We start from the raw sequence: 17,024 nt of genomic DNA, 5'->3' as shown, positions 1-17,024 counted from the left end.
TGTTTTCTTCAAATTACTACATAAGACTAAAAACAGGAGAAAGCAAGAAAGATCACCTACTAGCTCCCTGGTTAGCATAACAGCGATAACATACAGTTAGCCATAATTTATGGGAATTATCAGCATGGTTGGAAGACGCTTTGACCAATTAGATTGCTTGGAAGACACCGCCAGTTGTATAATGTCTATTTAAATATCTATAATTTAAGTTAACATGATTGCTGCATGTTTAATGCAAAATACAAAGGCCTATAAGCAATCTATCAGACATGTGCTAACTTGCGTATGGTAAAGCAGTCACACAAGAAAAACACGCTTTCTTTTGCCAAAAAAGACAGGGGGTAAAATCATTAGCTTCATAACATGAAGAACAAGCTGTGTTGGTTTTTTCTGTTGTTTTTTTTTAGAGCTCCAAGCTGAGGATTCATTCAAAAAGAAGAGCATGAGCAACAAAATGTAAGTGAAGAAAAAACTGAAACCTATTAAGCCTGTTAACTCTCCTATCATATTGTCTGGCACAAACAAGTTTTGTTTTTGTTTTTTTTACTGTAATAGGAGTAAAATTAACCTCATTAATTAGATAGACAGCTGGAGAGCTAGAAAGCTAGCTAGCCACCTAGCTAGCGTAGCTAACAAGAGATAGATAGATAGATAGATAGATAGATAGATAGATAGATTAGTACAGCATATATCACTTGATTAATACTTTATTAACCCTTGGAGGGATTATAAGTGTACATTTCGAGCCAGAGCAGCATAGGTTTTTATAGCTGATCTCGTTTGTGTAGCATGAAAGCCACCGGGGGATTTACTCAAAACAATTAGCTAGCTCAATTCATTAGGGGCCAGTGAGTGTACTGGGAGATGAAAGAGGGTGGTGGGGCGGCTGGGTGTGTAATTTAGCACCCTCCTGTATCCTGAACCCGTCCCCGAGGGCTGAGGAAATAGATCCGCTCTCTCAAGGGAACCTCCATAAAACTGGACTATTATGAAAGGCTGCTACGCTCCCTAATGAAGCTACCTTCATTTCCTCTGGGCAGACGGAGTGTGTGTGTGTGTGTGTGTGTGTGTGTGTGTGTTTGTAGTCATTTTATTATGTGTATGTGTTATGGGAGGGGGGCTTCCGGCATGAGGTGACCAGTCAGCCGGTTGGCTGTTAGCTAAAGTGTGAGCCAGAGACATGACACATGGGAAATGAGCTAATTGCCTGTGGTAAAAGTGGAGGCCGGTTAGAGGATGAAGCTAATACTCAGAATAGGAAAATGCAAGGCTGACTGAATCATATTTTAGGAGCTAACAGACACTACCTGATGAAATGCCATTAGACTGCTAGCAATGATACATTCATTGTTTCTCTCTTTATATGGGGGAAAAGGTAACAACCAATTTCCCCGCAGGGATCATTAACGTTTCATCCTAACAAATACCTAAGAAAACAAGATGTAAAGTAACAATCTGCAACATTTTCATATAAATAAATGTCTGTTTTGTTACTATCACTGATTGATCCAACAAAATAGTGGTCCAACCTAGATCCAGTTCATTAATCTTTTCCTCTGTCTGTTCTAAACAGCCGGTGTCTGGTCGCTCTTTACCGGGAGAAATCTTCTGCCGCACAGGAAGTGATGCCTTTTTTTCGTTTCCGGTTTGTTTGGAATAAACAGAAGAAGAAGAACTGGGTAGTTAGCATGAGCAGTGATAGCCACCATGGCTGAACAGACAAAGAAAAGAGAAACTCAAACTGCAGCAACAGGAAATCCAAGCTCCGCCCACACTGTTTGATTGACAGGTGATCTGTGGGAAGAGCAGTGCAGAAACACCACAGTGATGAGGTTACGATTACCACTGAAAGACAATTTCCAACTTGCTTGTATCCACTCTTTAATTCGGTTTACATCTGATCCACCAAGAAACCTTTATTTCTGTAAAATGTAAACTTTTAGAAATGGTTTTCCTGTTATTCCTTCATCATTGTCTCCCAAAAACACTGTAAAAGACGATAGCAAGCAGCGCAAATCATTTTTAAAAGTTACATTTTATAGCCAAGACAATATTAAACTGCCAAAGTTTGGCTTGCAGTTTGACCTTCTCTCCCATACAAAGACAGAAAGAAAGGGCCATGTGTACGGGGGCCAAATGGGAGTCAGACTAAACAGAGACATTGTTTTGCCAGTTTAGCATCAGGTAGTATTAGTTCCCAATACACAAGAGATCTGAATCTGTTGGAGAATGATGCCTAGACATAATAAACAGGAGTCATTTCCTGGACATGTTGTTTCCAGGCTTAGGGCTGAGAGGTTTTGTAAAAAGAAATATTTCTTGTATTTGCAGATTGTTTAGAGACAGCATGAGAGATGAGAAAACGTTTGCTAAGTGAATGTATTGCACTTTTCTTTGCAGCAGAATTTTCTCTGTAGAATACATTTTGGTTGCTTGTAATTTTTGATGACATGGGAAGTGAAGCTTAATTCTACTGTCGCACTTACTGCAAGTCGCTTTGGAAAAGAGCATCAGCTAAATGCATAACATTTTAAAATGGAAATGAATTGTGACTAATGTTATTTGTCTGCAATTGAGTGTCACGGGAAGTTAGACCCTGTGGAGTTTCTGGGTTTGCACTTGGCAGCGGAGGGGCAACAGTGTGTCCAGGAGGGGAGACACAGCCAGGATGTTTCCCCATCCTGACTGGGTCATTCCAGGCTCTCTGTCCTGCCAAGCCCTGTGAAACCCTGTGCAGCTTCATCTTCATAGTATAATGTGTTTTCTATCCATCCTCAATCCATTTCTTTCTTAATGTTGCTGATGTACTAAACAACAACAGAATCTGCATGGAGTCCTTTCTTTGACAGACCTAATAATGAATGCAGGAATAACACAGTATATTTCATATCATCTAGTCTCCAGAGATTGAGATTTCTGGCTTTCAAAACTCACTTTCCGGCCCATTTTGGAACAAAAAACCCTGACATTTGGAGTTTCGAGACACTCCCAGTCTTTCTCCACCTCCTCACTTTTTATCCACCATGGTTGAACAGACAAAGAAAAGAGCGCCATCTACAGAAACTCCATCAACAGAAAACACAAGGAAAAAGAAACAGATGAATCGTTCAGAGAAAGGCAAGCGCAAGCATCCGTCTCCGAGTAAACATCAGCATAGCCTTCAAAAGATGAAAACACTCCAAGATGAGGAGGAGCGATCTTTGATTTACCACATTACAGTATGTTGGTCCGGTGCCGACACTGAGTGCAAAACACCCAAACCAACGACCGCTGATCACCAAAGATATCGCCAAAATCAAGAAAAACAAGTGTATCACTTTAATTGGAAAGGTTGCGTGTGTGTTCCCGTGCAGCTGAATGGGTCGAGCGTCGCACTAACTCTGCCAAGGTTAGGGGGGATCGGGTTCGGGTTCCCGCTGAGGCCACCCATGCTGCAAAATATCTGGACGCATTGGTACTGTAACGGGAATAAAAGCGTCCACCAAATATCATGTCAGTCCCAGTGTTTTCATTTGTTAATGTTGATGAGTCAGAATAGTTCGGCCCTGCAAACGACGGTCGACTGAACACTCTGCCTAAGCGTTTTCTCGGTGTTGTTGCTGTTCTAATGACATGACTCGCTCCCCCACATCAAGGCCTTGCATTCCTCCGAGGCTGACTGTGCAAAGAAAGAGGACAAGACCTTACAAGCTAAACAAAATCCTCCCAAAATACAAAAAAAAAAAAAGAAGCTTGAGGTGGAGGAGGAGGAGGAGTGTTTGACTTGGATGTTCAACAAAATGTGCAGCGCAAACAGAAAGAGTCACACAGGGATTGCACCCGCACACACACAGACATGCACATACACACTTATAAACAATACACACACACACACACACACACACACACACACACACACACACACACACACACACTGAGAGAGGGCCTCTGACCTGAGGGAAGGACCAGAGCCAACTTCTTCAGGGGTGCAGATTGTTCCATTACAGCAACGGAGGAGGGGAAAAACAGCGTATAGTTAGGCAAAACCTTCCCTTTTCTTTCATCTAACAGTCATGTAGGGATGTGGGGATAACGTTTGAGTATTTATTTAACACAAGGGTGAATCTGAGGACTCCCGCCTCTGGTTTTTCGGCTGCTTATCTTTTTATTCTGAATCACAATGGGTCGTGTTTTCCTTGGAACAGCAACTTTTTCTGAGGTAGCTGCAGTCGTGGGACTGAGGCCTAGCTTGCAGTTTCACTCACCTGTCCAAACAGCGTTGGGAAAGGAAGTGGGCCATTTTCTTCGGAGATTCTTGATGAAACCGTTTTATGCGGCACCTTTTTCCCCCCCTATTCCTTTGATCTAATTTTAATGGTCTGAGTCAAGCCCTGAAGTTCAGAGGTTTGGGGTTTGGGCTTAGACGGTAAAGGATTTTGAGAGGCAAGGGGCTTTACAGTTTGCCGACAAAGTGATTAAGCTCCTGACGACAGCGGTTTGAAGTTATGTCATATAGCGGCGCTTCAAAACTGAGCGACAATGTTTCCCAGAGTGTTGTACAATTGATAGATCTTTTGGATAAACATGATAAATAGCATGTGTCGGGCCGTGTGCCATCTGAGAGTCGAGAGAGAAAGAGAAAAAAGAGAGGGGAGAGAGAGGAAACGGCAAGATAGAGCGAGAGAAAGATAAAGAGACTTATCTGTGATATTACATTGAATTCAGATGACTGGGAATGAGATAATGTGAAAAATCTGTTGGCTCTCTCGCGAGCTCATCTGCCAGAGGAAACACGGCGATGATTCGCTGAGAACTGCAACCGCAAGTCCAAGTTACCCTGCCGGCCTGTGAGCCGGCCTCAGCCCACACAGCTGGCAAACAGGCCAAAACAGCCCAGAGCACCAAACACCACCGGAGAGCCAAAACAAGGCAGAAACACTTAAATCACCATGAGGTTAAGTGCTGCGGCACGTCCTCTAGAACCTGCTCTCAATCACATCCCCGAGTGCTGGCCGGAAGAACGAAACAAGACCGACATGATCTCATGAAACGTCGTGAAATGAGCACGAACTCTGAGCCGCTGATTTACGTGCTGTGGACACGAATTATGTGAAAAATTACGTTTCTCCACCACAAATTGGATTCTGTGACAACAGCATGAATTGGACATGGTATTTTCAACTACGTTGGCTAACGGTTAAGTTTAGGCAGCTAAAACAACTTGATTAAGGTTAGGGAAAGGCTTTGATCATGGTTAAATAAAAAAACTTTAGCTAAAAATGAAAATTTGATAGTAGAAATTTGCTTCGTACAAGCTGGGTATCAAACTCCGGTCTCCGGCATTGAAGTCAAACTCATCGCTCACCCAGCACCCGACCACAACACCCTGACTGTCCACTGAGTTGCTTCAATGTGACTCTACTTCCGTTTGTAGTCATGCCTCCTACACATAACTGTTTTGTGCTGGAAACATTTTATGTGCCACAAATACGTAATTTGGTGTTAACAAGTTGTCTTCATTTCTCGTATTTGTGTGAGATCATGTTGAACAAGACAGATAACAGACACAGACTGTTTCATGTCCAACAAAGCTTTTAATAAGCTTAAACTACATACTAAAAAGTAAAAGGGACCATTGAGGATTGCAACCATGAGGAAACCCAAAAGGCAGAGCTGTAGTTCTTGAGTTCAATGCTTGTCCAAGTCTCTGTCTCACTTTTGTGACATCTTGGACTTCGGCCTCATGCCCATTTTGATTAGGACTTGTCTCAATTGGCTACTACTAGATGCTAACTCTACTTTTTCCCAATTAGTCAAAATCTTGTGCATTAATTAGCTGGATGTTGAAGGTTACAGTGCAGAGTTCCTGCAGACAGATCAACATCTTGGTTCATCTTAAGAAAACTCCTTAAGCATTATTTTTGCATTTGGAAAGACATATACATGGTATGGTTTATTATCTATTTTGGTCTTGAATAGGACTTGATTTGGTCTGGTCTCAGTCTTGACTTGGTCTCGACCGTCTTTGGACCTGATCTTGGAATTGACTTGGACTCGACTAAGGTGTTCTTGACTACCGCAGCCCTGCCCGAAGGGTTCCTTGAAGAACCCCTTCATAAAAGGTCTGTGAAGACTTATGGTACATCCACTAACTTTTAACATTCAAGGAACCCTTTGGAAGTACTGTCCCTAAGGAGGAACCCTTGTTGAGGTGCTTGTTGACTCCCTTTGGATCTTAGAAGACCTGATTTAGGATGTACACTAAGTCTTGTTCTTCATTCTACTTCTGAGAACATACAGTTTTAGACATTAAAGTTCCCATGCTCCTACTTCACCATGACAAACAGATTTCAGTGCAGTGGTCTACAGTTTCCAAATAAGCCAGGGTACTAAGGGAGGTAATACGGATCATTACTGTTTAGTGATGCTAAACAGACCGTGTCTAGAGGAGACAGGACTGATCTGGATGTCCCCCGAGGGCCCGGGGGACCTGAAGACTAAAAGCATTTTCTATCATTTATAATCCTGCTTTTTTCTGCTGACTGGGGTGAGACTGCAGTGGCTGGGTCTGCAGAAAGTGAGTCAGAGGGTGTGTGTGTGTGTTGAAGAGAGCACAGAGTTCATCTGGTGAGAGAAAGAAGGAAAACAATGGAGAGAAAATGGGACGAAAAAAGAGATTAACAGCAAGAAAGAGACAGGAAGAAGAAGAGGGAGAAACAGGTAGAGAGAGAGAGAGAGCAAGAAGAAGAGAAATGAGGAAAGAGCGAGACAAGGAGAGAGAGAACAAGAGAGAATAACAAAGAAACAGATGGTCATGATCTTCAAGTTGAAGTTCTGGCCAATTGCTTGAGTGGTGCAGCACATTGTCTGCCTCTTCCGGATAATGTGATATGACATGAAAGTGAGAAAAAATGTGTCACTATAAACTGGAAGATCCCTGATGGATTCCCAAGCAAGGGGACAAAAAAATCTGTCACAACCTTGCAGATCCTCCAAGGTGCATGAATCAGATCCTTTCCTGTCAGTGGGAAGACTGTTTTATTACCTGTTAAACAAAGAATGTGATATACATGATTTCATGCCTTTTTCCCTGTGGGAAAGTGCGTATCGGTGGAACAGAGCGCTCTTTAAAAGACCAAACCACTGAGCACAGGCGCTCCATTAAAAGAGAGAGGGAGGATGTCAAAACATCCCAAAACCTGCCACTTTAAAGAAACTCAGCATCCTATGTCTGCCTTTTTCTTCTATAAGCAATGAGAAGGTTTCTCTTGGTCCAACAGGAGGTGATTGAATTGATTTACTTAAAAAAATGAAAGAGATTCTAAGTCTTTACCTACATGGAATGAATGAGGAATTTGATTATAAAGATTTCCTTTAGATGTTTTAATATGCTACAATGTTTATGACGAACAATTGAGACGGCAATTTAAAAGTCTGATTGGTCTTCAGCCTGAGGTGGCCATTTTGGATGTCATTGAATATATTCATTTTCGACTATGCATGCAATCCTGGAGCCCTGATGAAGGCTATTACAGCCGAAACACGTCAGTTTTTAATATTAAAGCTTTGTCAAATTGTTCACGAAGAGTAGCTAAAGTCCAGTCTCACTCCATCCTCGCACCCCGAGCAGAACCAGGGGGCTACCGGATGATGGCATGTGGGAAAAAGCTCCATCAGTGTGTGGGTTTAACGCTGCTCAGCTTCGTTCTCACGGTTCAAAGTGTCGAAGGGGAGGGGGGGAAAAAAAGACTCGACTCCACTAAAGAGGCTGTCTGCCATTCCAGCTGGGCCTACGCACACCACCCCAGTCTGCAGCCAATGATGCTGCTCCAATTTAACTGACTGGGCACAAGGATTTGTTAGTTTAAAACCACTAACCTACTTTTACAGCCATTGCAGAAGTCCCACTCTTTACTGCGTGATTGCTGAACTAATGCTGCGCTTTTGCTCCATCGCCAAGAAGAATTGTTTGGAAAAAGAAGTAAATTGTGCTCGCTTTTCAGCCGGCGGAAGTTACAAGCCGGTTGAGGCATTTGTGTCACAAGATACTGTCTGCAGTACTAACGCAGGATAGATGTAAGAGAAATGCATGAAGGGGGACTTCTGAAGCTCAAAGCTTTCATCTTCTTCTCCTTGTTCATCATCCTCCTCTTCTTCTAATGTCCCTCTTCACTATGTTGAGAGTATGCCGAGCCTGCATCCACTCACTAAATTTGTTTCTCACCACTTTTCTTTGTTGTTTTCTTTCTTTCTGTCTCTGTTTCTGTCTTTACATCTCAGAATGTATATTTTGATGTGTTTTTTCTTGGCATTTCTGCTTAATTACATACTGTACAGTGGAAAGTGAGAGGAAAGATGGCAACGAGAGAAACGGCAACATGCAGCGCATATTGCCAGGCAGGTTTGGACACTATGACCTTCTGTGCCGTATCCTCATGCAGTCTCTTTTCAAAACAGCGGAGCGGCATTCAACCCCTTTAAAAAAGTCTTGTCTTGTTTCCGTCCCTCAGCGCCCAGGGGACTTCAGACGGTACGATAACATTAACAAGGCATTTCTTCCTGCTCAACACAAGAGCCAAACAGCCACTTCTCTGCCCTTTACAGAGAGAGCAAAGCGTGGGCTTCGCAACACACTGCAAGAGGGAAAAATGACCAAAAAAAAAACGTGTCTCATTCCAGAGCGAGAAGGTTTTGACATTATGGAATTATTTATAGATTGCAGCTGTAGTTTGGGTTTTCCGCTGGCTTGCCTGGTTTCGGAGAGCATGACCCAACGCCCAGCTTGAGCGCCAACCCGTGACAAGATCAACAACAACAAAAAACATTCTGTGGCCGTGATTGGCGTTCTCGTCTCTAACGACAAATTGAAAATGAAAACAGAAACAGAAATGGCTGTGATTATTAATGGCAGCATTAAACTGTTTGGATGAAGAGTATCTCTGCATCTGAAAACAATGATACTGCTTTAAAGCCAAGTAGGGCAATGAGGAAGACAGAGAGAAGAGGTAATGGGAATCTGCTGGAAAAGAGAGACAGCGACATAGAGAAAGGGAGAGAGAGAAAGAAACGGAAAGAGATGGTGGAAAGGAAAGACAGAGAGAGAGAGAGACACATTGATAGAAAGTGAAAGAGAGGAAGAGAGAGAGAGGCAGCTTGTAAGGCTGTGTTCTTTTTGCGCACTTGTTGATCTCTAAGTGATATTTGTATTGAGGATAAAATACTATATTAGACTAATTCTGTCACTTTCTCCTTCCCTAGCTCATATTCTTATGCATAAATGCAACTGCAACAGGTGTGGAAACTGCCGTGTACCAGAATGCAATATGGTCTTTAATTTGCACTTTAGTTCCCAATAGACAACAACAAAAAGATTGTTAAATGCAATCTTCATTGGGAGGTGAGGATTCATATTTGGCCCCAGTAAATCCCAGAGCTTTGTTTGTAGGCTGCAGTATGAACACACCCAAACCTTTCCTCTGGCACTGTTTTCCGTATAAAACAGCAGGTTGTGGCCCACCAGCCCTGAATCAGCAGATGTACATATTAGCATGTACACAGGGGTGGGACTTAAAGGAATACACTAAGTTTTTGGTGGACCGGTCTGTTGTTCAACTTAGCCATTAAGTGATGAGAACATAGACACCAAAATCATCCATGTGTCCCTGATAGATCATTGGCTCCTGTGCTCCATGCTAACACTTTAGCATCCACTATGTTGGGTAATACTAGGGTCCATCCATGCTAACATTTTAGCATACATTATGTTGAGTGATAGGAGGCTCCATGCTAACATTTTAGCATACATTATGTTGAGTGATAGGAGGCTCCATGCTAACACTTTAGCATCCACTATGTTGAGTGATAGTAGGCTCCATGCTAACACTTTAGCATATACAGTGCTGAGGCCACTAGCTTTATCTCAAAAGTGAGAAAAGTAGAACTTGTAGCATTAGTGAAAAATAAACCTGTTACATCAGCTATATTGAGTTAACATTTATGAATCTACAGGCCATATAATAAAACCACAAACAACTTTTTACTATTTAAAGGTCTGTTTTCTTACTTTGGATAATGCTAGTCACCTGCTATCACTCAACACAGTAGATACTAAAGTGTTAGCATGAATCGCCGGAGCGAATGATTTACACATGGATGATTTTGTCTATGCTCTCATCGTTTCACTGCTAAGTAACAGGCCAATCTCTCAAAAACTTGGTGTGTTCCTTTAAGACTGCATGGGTTCGGGTGGGGAATTACCACCAGCCTCCGGCCAAGTTTTGGTCAGTTTTGGCGGCATGTGCGAGCCACTGTGGACAAAAATGTTAGTTTCCTGTCCCGCACACTGAAGCAGGCCTGCAAGGCTCGAATCAGCCAACTGTTGTGCTTTATTCTGTGTGACTTCAGCTTACAGTATATGAGTTACAGTAGTAGGGAAAGCAGTTAATTTCTATGGTATGTCTAATTAAGCTCTGTATACCATGCACCACAACACAGCCATATGACTTCACAGCAGATTGAGGGATATGATGTCACACCATGAAGTTGAGGGCGAACGGCTTCAAAGAGTGCTTCTAAAAGAGAGTGGTGGGGTGCAGCTATGGCCCATATGTTCGCACATAAAGTTTTATTTCATTAAACAGCGTCACTATTTTTTTAAACCTTTATTTACCCAAGGGAGGATTGCTGAAGTCAAATACTGTTTTGCATCAGCGCCCTGCCAACCACAGTCTTCTGTTGGTGAGCAGTTGGGGATGAAGTGCCTTGCTCAAGCCTAGATGTCCAGGATTCAACCCAGCGACCGTACCGTCACAAAACCTTTAGACTGCCGCCGCCCATACATCTTAAACAGCACCATCCCTCGCGTCTGAGTCATGACGTGACATCATCTCCCCGAGCCGACAGTAAATGCCATCGGAGACGACTTTACAAGCCGATGCAGCAGTATCGCTCCTCATTACAGAGGGACTCATGAACCTCTTCTTCTGCAGGTTTACACGCACACCAGTACCAATATTTGTGCTACAGAGTTTACATGGCCCGAAGTAACAAGATTCCTCTAATAAACCACTTTACATAGAGTCAGCCTGCGCGTCTTGTTTGCTTTGTAACTATACAATCAAATACAGTCGAAAAGCAAATACAGCAGAAATCTACGTGTGTTAACCAGGTTGCTTACTCTGACTGCAACGTCTTTGTAGATTCATTTCAGTCATCCAGGTAGTAAAATGTCCAGAAAAAAAACAATTAAAAACAAAATCCACTGGACTTAAAATGAAGAGTTCTACTAGATGAACTGATGAAGCCTCTCGGATGGAACTGGTGAAACGTCTTCATCAGAAACATCTTGAACTCTTCATTTTAAGTCCAGTGGATTTTGTTTTCATTTTTTTTCACATCTGATTATGACTTTACTAGACTGAGATGAAGGCATTTACATGATAATTTCAAAAGTATTGCCTTAATCGGGTTAAGATCGAGTTATTAGCATGCATGTAAATGTACTCCTGACTGACTAACAACATGCCGTGCCTCTTCCACCAAAATCCACAATCCCATCTACTGTACCAGCTGCATCCAATCATGAGCCATGAAGAGAGACTGCAGGTTTCCCTTCCAGCCAAACACTACAGCAGCTGATTGATTTACACAACTTCAATCAGAGAGAGAGAGAGAGAGAGAGAGAGAGCAACTAATTAGTGAAATCACCCAAAACTAACCCTAATTTCAGCCTGTGGTTCTATTCTAGGCCTTTAACTCAGCTTTCTGTTGGAATGTGACTTAAGTCTGCATGTTTTACAGCAGGGTGGGAGCCAGTCATGAACTGAATTGCGAATGCGTGGTCAATTCCTGGAATGTGAATTGAATTGAAATGACAGGAGACAGAACTGAACTCCACTGAATTCCATGAAATCCCACTTCTAAGATCGTTTGTCTCGACTCTAAACATTATAAATCAAAACATTATGAATCAAATAAAAGACAGTTCAACAAATCAAACACATTCAATCATAATGTATGGATTACCATTACATGTTCTGCATCAAATACCACCTGAAAGGTTCCTTTAAGATTTTATGATATTCAGTATTGATATAACACTATGTGGAATCTCAGATATTTGGTAAGAAAAAGCAAAAAAACAACATGGAATTTCACTGAATTTCATTGAATTAAATTAAACTTCCTCTTTTTCCTTTTTTCAAATTCCAATTCCTCAGTTGAACTGGAATCGATGAGTTCATTCATGAATTGACCCCTGACCCTGTCTTACAGTGAACTACCCAGCATCCTCTGCTCCTCTGCGTGCCGCATCCCCACCTCATGCTGTGACCCTGACGCCTTCCATATGCATCGACCAGAGCAGGGAGTTCATGCGCCCCGTAAAAAGCCAGCCAAGGCCCGAGGGACGGGGTGTGTGTGTGTGTGTGTGTGTGTGTGTGTGTGTGTGTGTGTGTGTGTGTGTGTGTGGGGCGGGGGTTTGTAACGAGCTTCCCCTTGTTTGAAGTCCACAACTGATGTCTAAACCTTGTTAGTCACCCCAGAGTAAGCACCGAAGCTCGCAGGCGAACTAACAACAGCAACTGACAAAAAAAAAAGGGACAGAAATCGTTGTTTCCTTATTTGCAGCATGTGTCATGTTTCACCGCACGGCGCAGGCCAAACGCAGCGCTGCACCATCTGGGGACCAGTCGCATGTTTTGTGTCCCGGGACAGTGTACAGGACAAGACCGCTTCTCCTCTGGGACGACATACAGTACATCCAGACTACCTGGGATCAAACCCCAGCCAAGATCTCTGAGGTTCCATGTAGTTAAACGGGTAAAGCTGCCAATACTTCAGGGTTTGATTCCTCCTGGGGCGACCCGTGTTAAAAATGTTAAAATACAGTTTGGATAAAGCACCACGCACCAAATGCCGAATGTGATGTTATGTAGCTCATTTCTCTCTCTGCCGCCTCACAGAGGAGACCCAATAATAGGCTTTTAAAGGTGCTACGTGGAGCTTTTTGTGTTTCTCAAAATTAAGACCACATTTCCCATAAACCCTGTTGCTTCCTGTCCCTCCTTGCCCCCCCCCCCCCCCTCCTCCCTCCCTGGCATCGCTCCATTAGTTTTGAAGAGCAAGAAGAAGGATAACAGCCCTTTAATTACAGCCAATACGGTTTCAGATCAGGTAAGCAAATGTGAAGTTGAAACTTTGTAGTTAGAATAGTGGAACTGGAATAAAGTTGTGTGTAAAGCGGTTTCTGTTTTCTGCCGTAAAGCAATCCAGCAGATTTCCCTCCAAATCCAACCTGGAGGCACCAGAGGTGGAGTCTCGAGTCACAGTTTTAATTACTTGAGACTTGACTTGACTTGGGTTCTGGTGACTTGGGACTTGACTCTGACTTGTACTTTGATGACTTGAAAAGGTTTCTAAAGTCTTGACTTGAGATCTTGTGTTTGTGTAAATGACTTAGATTGAAAGTGATGAGATTTGTTCCAGCAGACGACTGAATTTAAATTCTGTTTTCTGAATTTGTATGGAATGATTGAATTTATTGAAGTTGAAACTGATTATAGAAATCAAACTCATGATGCTCTTACCAAGTTTTTATCCTATTAAAACCATATTGCATTGAAAAGTCCTAGATATTTAGTTTTCTTTAAGATATTAAATTGATACTGGACTCTTGATTTGTTCTCACTTGCCTTGCTGTTCTACATTTAGACTTGAGACTTGACATTAATGACATGGACTTGACTTGGGAATCTACATTTAAACTTGGGACTTGACTTGAGACTGACTTGGGACTCGAGCAGAGTTGACTTGTTGGCTCTCGATGTAAAATGCAGAGTAGAGGCTGCTAGAGGCTGACAGTCTTCTTGGCAATGGTCTTGTTTGTTTTCAGTAATTACACTAATGTCTCAAAATCCATGTGGTAATGATTCATTGATGTTAAAATGCAACACATGGCACCTTTCAACAGTGAATCAGATGACTAGTGAGTCAGACTGCAGCACAGAAATAGATTGCTCCTGTTAAATAAGTCGCATTAAGTCATCAATAACTTTAGTTCCTGTACTTGTGTGTGTACAAACTGTCCTCTAGATGTTTAGGCTACATGCAGTAAAATGGAGGCTGCAGAGAGGCGAGCGCTCTCGAAGTTTCCCCTGCTTTTCCCTCAAACTGTATTTTCTCCTCAGCAGTCTGAGCCCAGCTGCTGAAGTCCAGCGCTGAGATGTCACAACCACAACATTTTTCCTACGTGGGCGGACAGAATGGAAATGAATGAGTGAACGGTGAACGGTCACTGAAAAAGAGCAAAAAAAAGTCCCTTCAGGATTATCGCTTGGGTGGGAGGAAAAAGTCCCTTCGCTGAGAGAGTTTTTAAGGTTTTGTTTTTTTTTGTTGTTTTTCGTTTTCAAGGGAATGACAAAATTTCAAGAAAGAGGAAGTGGGTTTTAGTCTGGTGAAGTGTGTTAGGCGGATACAGACATGTATTAGTCTAGTCCAGAGAGGGGGAGAGAGAGAGAGAGAGAGAGAGAGAGAGAGAGAGAGAGAGAGAGAGAAACATCATCCTTCCAAATGATCACTCAACTTTCTGCTTATTCAGCAAACTGTACCCTGCAAGTCAGCCTCCTCTCCAGCGTCATCACACACACACACACACACACACACACACACACTCCACACACACACACACACACACACACACACACACACACACACACACACACACACACACACAAAGGTGGTGTTGGGGTAAATTAAACCCACTAACTTGGTTTTTCTTTCATATTTCTATAATCACTGGAGAATCCTGACCTATGGCATCATTCATCCCATCCTTGGAAAATAAGTTGAAAACAGCTGGAATATTTGGCACGCTCACTACTGGAATAACACAAACCAGGCAAAAAATAAATATGAAGACTGCAATGTAAAATTTAACAGCAAAATGAAAAGAAACTGCAGATTTGTGACTTCATTTTAGGCGTGTTGCCAACTTATCAAAAAAAATAAAAATCACTATAATATTCCTATAAGGGCTAGTATGTCTATGATACTGAGTAGTGAGTTTGTAGAGACTCTATCATGCTTTATGGTATTTTTATCTGCTATAGTATCACTATAATATTCCTATAATATTCCTATGGTACTCCTAGGGGGACTTATATAATGTCTATGGCAGTCAAAAGTGAGTTTATAGTGATATTGTGGTACTTTAAGGTATTTTATCTCCTATAGTATTCCTATAATACTCCTATAATATTCCTGTAGGGGCTTATAGTGTGTCTGTGGTGCTCAATAGTGAGTTTATAGTAACTTTATGGTATTTTTCTTTATCTCCTATGATATCAGTATAATATATGCTGCCCATGGCCTATAGTAAATCATGCATAGTTTATAGTTTTGCACTGATGTTTCTATGATATTCTTCTAAAATGCACTACAGAGTAAGTTATTATTGGACTGGACAGTGCAGGCTTGTTGATGCCTATGTAACGGCTCTCTTTGCACATATGAATAGAAAATACTTACTTGTCAAGCACGAAATACAGGTCAAAAGCCCCTTGACACGAGCTCTCCTCCTCCTCTTCCTCTTGAAGCTCCGGCTCGGCTCGTGCGGATGGAGAAGAGAGCAAAAATAATCCGAACAAAACCGGGACAAGAAAAAACCTCGCCATCATTTTTCCTCAGAACAACAAAAAAAAAAAGTTTATTCCTTTGAAAAAAGCTCGGGGGGGAAAAATACCTCAGTGTCTTCTCACATCCCAGAGACAATTATGAGAATTAAAAACAAAAGAGAAAACGGGAGATGCCCAAGGACAAAAGAAAGGATGCAGCAAGGTTTCCCTTTAGTTTGAGCTCAGTTTCCAATCATTACCACACACATCCCGGTGAATCTGCCCGCTGGATGGATGGATGGATGCTTTCAGGAAAAAAAAAAAACTTTTCAGATAGGCTATAACCTACTTTTTACAATCCACATGCAGTTCACATCTGAAAAAAAGTCTGAGAGAAAAGAAAAAAAACAACAACCTTGGAAGAAACAAATCCAAACCTTGTCAATGGGAGAGGAGTAAATGATGGAATGGGTGGTTTCGTAGAAAGAAAAAAAAAAATGGATAAAACTTTCCTGTCAAAGTGTCAAAACTGGTTTTGCTCTAAATAAGCAAAAATGGAGCCGGGTAAAGGCAGAGCAATGTTGGCGCTGGAGGAACTGGGAGCCCGGGGGACAGAGAGCTGGCTGAAATGGACCAGGTTTCATATTTCATCCTGAGGAGAGAGGGGAGAGAGAGAGAGAGAGAGAGAGAGAGAGAGAGAGAGAGAGAGAGAGAGAGAGAGAGAGAGAGAGAGAGAGAGAGAGAGAGAGAGAGAGAGAGAGAAATGGGTCAAGATCCCATTTTTGCGCCTCCCTCCTATAGCAGACTTGCGCGTTTTGGGTTTTGGGTGAAAACAGCGCAGTTGATGACTTTATGGGCTGAAAAACACATCTGTCCTCCCTCCATACCGTCTCACCCTTCTCACAGAGGTCTTACCGCCTTAAAACAATATGCACATCGGAGGTTTTATGTGTTATTTCTCAGTATTTGTCCTCCTTAATCAGTACAAGTCAGTTTGTTTTCCCCTGTGCTGCTGCTACCAGTTAATGACAGCAGTGAGGAGCAGCAGCTGTAATTACACTTCCAGAATCACAGGCTATTACCAGAGGCTGTAATGAACGTGTAATATGCTGATTAGCACATTTACAGTGTAGTTTTTACAGTCCTATAGTACACACACACACACACACACACACACACACACACACACACACACACTGCATGCATGTTTTTTTCCCCACAAGTTCTTATAGAGGTGATCTACACTTAGGGGTTGCGGCGGGGGTTTAGGGTTAGTAATTTTAGTAATGGATACATTTCTTGGAGGCAGAAATAACCTGATTGGTTGAGTTAAACCTCATTATACAACAGGTAGTTCAAGCAATCTGATTGGTCAACTAGGCATTTAGAACGTGATCAAATCAGCATGGCAGCACACTTAGCCGTGCTCATCAC

The 17,024-nt window shown here is 42.2% G+C and overlaps 1 protein-coding gene across 1 annotated transcript in view; it reads right to left on the bottom strand.

The window, feature by feature from the left end:
- antxr1c (ANTXR cell adhesion molecule 1c) overlaps nt 1-15,563 on the bottom strand; it is a 53,627-nt gene extending 38,064 nt beyond the window's left edge. Inside the window, 1 exon segment of the mRNA XM_071912478.2 lies at nt 15,505-15,563. The gene's annotated coding sequence lies outside the window, so the exon portion shown is untranslated.
- Between the last annotated feature and the right edge of the window lie 1,461 nt (nt 15,564-17,024).

This window comes from Centroberyx gerrardi, chromosome 20, assembly GCF_048128805.1.
Source record: "Centroberyx gerrardi isolate f3 chromosome 20, fCenGer3.hap1.cur.20231027, whole genome shotgun sequence".
In the NCBI taxonomy this organism is placed as follows: Eukaryota; Metazoa; Chordata; class Actinopteri; order Beryciformes; family Berycidae; genus Centroberyx; species Centroberyx gerrardi.
This window is presented reverse-complemented; position numbering and strand designations above follow the sequence as displayed.